Genomic DNA, 5,958 nt, shown 5'->3' with positions numbered 1-5,958 from the left:
GTCACCTCTCTCCTACATTGCTGCACAATCTTATTTGAAAGCATGTGCTTACACAGTTTACTCAACACATGTACTATGCAATTTAATGTATAGCTTAGAATGCTTCATCAGCCCTCTATTAAAATACACATGTGGTGCCGTCTGCCTGTTGTATGTGGTACTTACATTAAAGCTCCAGAGCTGTTGTTGCAAATGCCGATTACTTCCAGCATATACTGCTTGTCCTAAGTATAGGTATCCACTAAATTACTGTAATATGAAATATGGGTGCATGCAACGAATTACATTTGCTGTGTTGCAAGTCTTAATGGAATCAGATATTCTCCCATCCTAATATCTCCCAATGTAGCGCCGAGTCGCTACTAACTTTGAAGGGTTTACATATTGCCTCTGGAGTTCTATTCCCCACATTTAAAAGCGCATTAATTAAGGGATGATGTGGAATGGTGTAGTACAAGTTAGATTTTTTCAAAGTAAGTGTAAAGATAACAGTCATCATATTAAAATATGATCATAGGTCTTATCAAGTCACACAACTGCCAGGGTATTGGCCCCTGTACTTGGAGATATGGAGGTGATCTTGATAATACATGTTGATTACATACAGAGTATCATAGATCCATTTACATACAGGTATTTTGCTTCCTTTATTATACAAAAGTTCACATACACACAAACCATCACTCATACTGTTTACTTTCCTTAAAATCATAGCCCAGTGCAAACATATTGCTACAGTTTTGCTTGCTAAGTAGTTTGGTTACGATCAGAGGTGCTACATTGTAGTGGGTTAATTGGACATTCATATAGAACAGCAGACGGCAGAGCCTCTTATGTCTCGTACGAGACCTCCACGCAAACATACTAGTTGTAATCTACCCTCGGTGTTCCTCTGAACCAGGCAGGAAAATCGGCTCCTAGCCCAATAGGCGAGGCTGTGCTAGGGCGTAAGGGGAAAATCATACGGGAAGTTGCTAAATTCGCCCTCTGCCCATAGGTACGAGTATGTGATGCCACCACCGACTGCCGCTCAAACACGATCAAGGACCAACTGATCAGATGTTGAGCATCAGAAGATGCAGTAGATGCAGTGGCAACAATGTTCGCAACGTATTCCAATGTCACTGAAGGTGTTACATTTTTCGCCTCACACTAACTCCGCAACTTGTACCTGCTCAACATACGAACTCTTCAACTTGCCAAAAACTGCCCTTACCGCCAGCAAACGGACTCTGCAGTTGATTTTCTCTTGACCACTCCCCAGACTACAACAGTAAGCTATATTGTAGGAGAGCGCCAATACTAAACTAACGACTACTATTACATTTTTATTAGAAAACTAGTCTTTTGTCTTCGCTTCACCTATGTACACAGACGGCAAATGTTTTTCATACCTATTTGACACATTTCACTTATATCTGAACACATATTTCGTCTGTTTTCGAGCATTATTTCTCCTTTCTCATCCCCACCCCCATTCCTAAGGGTAGTAGGGGTTTCTAACCCTCATGGTATTTTAATACAAATATTGAGTCGTGTTTTTTCCAGGTCCGGTATGTCAGATTAGGTAATGTGTAAACCTAGGGACCGATGACCTCAGCAGTTTAGTCCCATAGGAACTTACCACAAATTTCCGAATTTTAAAATTAGTCCTAGTGTTTCTGAGTTGCGCTTTTATGTAACATCTTTTCACCTCAACTTTCAGCCATAGGAGTGTATTAGTGACGCAGTAATTCTACCCAAGTAGTAAGTTATACGTTGCCATGTTTGGTAGAAATTGGTTCAGTCGTGACAGAGATATGCGGCATGTGACTGTCTTTGCACTAAACCTCCCCCCCCCCTCCCCTCTTTCCCTCTAGGGGTGCAACGTCATCTGTAGTGTCACCAGTGATCCTAGCGACGTCGAAACTATGTATTCTATGCTAATATCCATCGTTATTTTTACGTGTCACTGCTTCTCATACCAATTCCCATCCTATAGGTGATATGGCATATTGCAGCACAGTATTTTTTATACAAACAATATACATTATGAGTGATCTACGTGCAAAACGTGGTTGCATGTGCTCAAGACGTTTCTGAGCTATGCTCCTATGTCACCCCTCTTTTACTTCCACCCCCCGCCCCCTCCCTATGTGAAGTTGGTGGCTGTCAACCCCATAGGACTTTTTTCCAGACAATAAATGATGTGTGTAGTGAGTCTGATTGCAATCGATCCAGCGCTTTAGAGGGAGATGTGGGAAATACATACACACAGTTGTTTAAAGATTAAGACAGATTTACGTATTTAAGGAAAGGTAGATTAATAACCTGAATACACAGCATTAATGTTATTGCAGAACATTAATGCTGTGTATTGGTCCAAGAACCGACAGAATTCTCCATAAATATTATCAAAAGATATATTATTATCTCAAATGCCCTAAATGACACAGGAATGAAGAAAATGCTTTTGGAAAATCATAGTTTGCACACACTGGACTCGCATTCGGGAGGACGACGGTTCAATCCCGCGTCCGGCCATCCTGATTTAGGTTTTCCGTGATTTCCCTAAATCGCTCCAGGCAAATGCCGGGATGATTCCTTTGAAAGGGCACGGTCGACATCCTTCCCTAATCCGATGAGACCGATGACCTCGCTGTCTGGTCTCCTTCCCCAAAAACAACCCAACCCAATCCATAGTTTGCACATATCTGTGTTGTCACTTTACTAAACAACCAGTTTCGGTCAGAAATGGACCATCCGCAGGTATCTTTATACCACGACAAAAGATAAGAAATTAGCCGCTTTTAGAAACTACAAAAACAGTTACAATGTACTAATCACTATTCTTGGTTTACTGTATACTTATAATGTAACTTCATTAATCAGTTGCATGATAAATCAGAACCATTAACACGGATCATACCGTAAACCAACAAGTTAAATCTAACTATAATACTTGAGTATATACAGCACACAGTAGGTAATGTGGTGGAGCACATGGCAAGACTGAAGTGGCATGTGATCTTCAGCAAAGATGTAAAATTGTAACCAAAAACGCTAGACAGGACAAATGAATAGTCCTAGAATTTATATTTCAGGTATCAACTTGACATGTGGTAGCCTTCCTATCATCGACACAGTCACCAAATTAACAGAACTAAGTGAAACAATGAAAATGTTATTACAGCAACAGGAAGACTGGAAACACTATTTTGTTAGACCGAACAAAATTTGTAACGAAATCACAATGAAATGAATACCCCTAGCTGCATACAGGCTTTGATATAAGTCAACGGGGACAGTTGAAAATGTGTGCCCCAACCGGGACTCGAAGCCGGGATCTCCTGCTTACATGGCAGACGCTCTATCCATCTTTTTTTAAATTTATTTTTTATAATTATTTTGTTCAGTATTGTTAGGTTCGTTTGGACTGGGCGGACGTTACATGAGATCCGTTCAAGTTGATCGTCGATTCTTTTACTCAGTTATTTTATTACAGAGGATAATCGGCCCTCTGACCGAACACGCTGAGCTACCGCCCCGGCATCCATCTGAGCCCCCGAGGACAGAGAGGATAGTGCGACTGCAGGGACTTACCTCTGGCATGCCTCCCGTGAGACCTACAATCGCAGCTTATTGTCGCGCACGATATTCATAGTTCCCCTGCCCATTATATTCATTACTCGCGGCTTTACTGACGATTCCCGAAAGAGTTCGGGCACTGTTTGTGCATCCGCACAGAAGAAGATGGTGAAAAGGCCTGTGAGCCATATATATATAAATTTGTATTGGCAGCGCGGGGGACTCGTCTACCCAAATACAAGGTGAGAATAATTCGTTTTCCTACGATCTACGAGGCGAACAGCGAATTGCGTGAGTTATGGATCTTGCGACATGATGCTCATTAGGCCTGGAATGCGTCTTTCACATCTTCTTGTTTCAATTAAATTACGGAGAAGCAGTAATGAAGGCACTTCCCTATTTCACACTCACTTAACCTTTCTTTTTTACTTCATTTGCTACCGATTTCCTACCTATTTTTCTACTGAAGATGGATCGTGAGTGTGATTTCCCACACACCTGGACGAATCACGATCTTTGGTAAAAATTTTCGCATTGCAGCTCTTCTTGCTCGAGCATCCCAAACGCTATTCACCAGTAATGCCACTTCCGTATAATGTCCGAATGCGTATCTTTATTTTTTAAAAAAGAAAGAAGTGTCCGGCCTCTTTACTGTAGGCCTACACTTCTTTTACACTGTTCTCCGACTTCATTATATCACTGTTATCACAGTGTCGAGGTATATCGCATACCGTACACATGAGGATACGTCTATGTTGGGACAATCAGGCGCTCCATCAGCACCAGGCTCAGTGTTGCAGGTTGGAATGGATGATTAAATCGGCTGTGTGGGTCAGACCACATAATAAAATTCTCCGACACGCAAGTTCTCGCTATGGAAAAGAGCTACCACGCCCGTTTATTCGGAGAAGCATTAAGTGCTCTCATTGTTTAAGAACCATATGTTAATTTAATTATTTATATGTTAATTTAATTATTTGCCTAAATAGTTCACCATTTTTAAATTAACTTCAATATTTGTTTTAGAAAATACGTCTGGTTACTTTTTAAAACCGCACATTATTGGTTGCCTAGCCACTGCTCTCCTTCCCACTGCATTTGTCCCAGACACGTAGATCTCGGATACCACTGGATACTGTTACAAGTCTGGTATAAAGCTATCCCTGTTATTTTATAGCATACTGGCAACCCACCCTGGCTTCACACGGGTAGCACTAAGTATCTACGACCGGACGACTTAACTGTCGTGGAAAACGGTATCAGATTTCCTATAATACGTCCTGAGATAAGCCTTAACCCGTAGAGAGAAAAACGCGTTGGGGTACTAATTTATAACACGTACAGATGACTGCGTTCTTTTACAACTAATTTTAGACTTTAAGTGGTTGTGACTTGTGATTAATCAAGAAAAGTTTTTTTAAAAAACTTTAAATATTTTCAGTGTACTTTACCCATTTAAACAGATACTTACGAGAGGCGTTTGAAAAGTCCGTGCAAAATTAAAATCTACTTACGTATTTGGGGTAAACCTTTTTTATTTTCAGACATAGTCTCCTTTTAGATTTACACACTTCGTCCAACGCTATTATAATTTGTTGATCCCTTCCGAATAATAGGAATTGTCCAAGTCTGCAAAATAGCTATTAGCTGCTGCAATCACCTCCTCGTTTGAATAAAATCTTTGTACCGCTAGCCATTTCTTCAAATTGGGAACAAATAGTAGAATGAGGGAGCCAAGTCTGGAGAATAGGGGGGATGTGAAACGAGTTGGAATCCTATTTCCATTAATTCTGCGACCAGAACTGCTGAGATGTGTGCTGGTGCATTGTCGTGACGGAAAAGCACTTTTTTGCGGCCCAATCGCCGGCGTTTTTCTTGCAGCTCGGTTTTCAAACGGTCCAATAACAATGGATAATATTCATCTATAATAATTTTACCCTTTTCCACATAGTCGATCAGGATCATCCCTTGCGAATCCCAAAAGACAGTCGCCATAAACTTTTCTGCCGAAGGAATGGTCTTCGCCTTTTTTGGTGCAGATTCTCCCTTGGTAACTCATTGTTTAGATTGTTGTTTGGTCTCAGGAGTATCCACACTGACGAAACGACGCTTAAAAGTCCTGCAGATTCTTCCTGAACAGCTGCATATCATCCTTGCAACACTTCACACGATTCCGTTTTTGATCAAGTGTGAGCAATTGCGGAACCCATCTTGCGGACAGTTTTCTCATGTCCAAATGTTTATGCAAAATATTATGTATCCGTTCATGCGAGATGCCCACAGCACTAGCAAACTCATGCACCTTAACTCTTCTGTCATCCATCACCATATCACGTATTTTATTAATGATTTCTGAAGTCATAACCTCCATAGGGCGTCCAGAACGTTCAG

This window comes from Schistocerca americana, chromosome 5 (genome assembly GCF_021461395.2).
Source record: "Schistocerca americana isolate TAMUIC-IGC-003095 chromosome 5, iqSchAmer2.1, whole genome shotgun sequence".
Classification (NCBI taxonomy): Eukaryota; Metazoa; Arthropoda; class Insecta; order Orthoptera; family Acrididae; genus Schistocerca; species Schistocerca americana.
The sequence above is the reverse complement of the archived record's forward strand: the minus strand, read 5'-3'. Positions refer to the sequence as shown.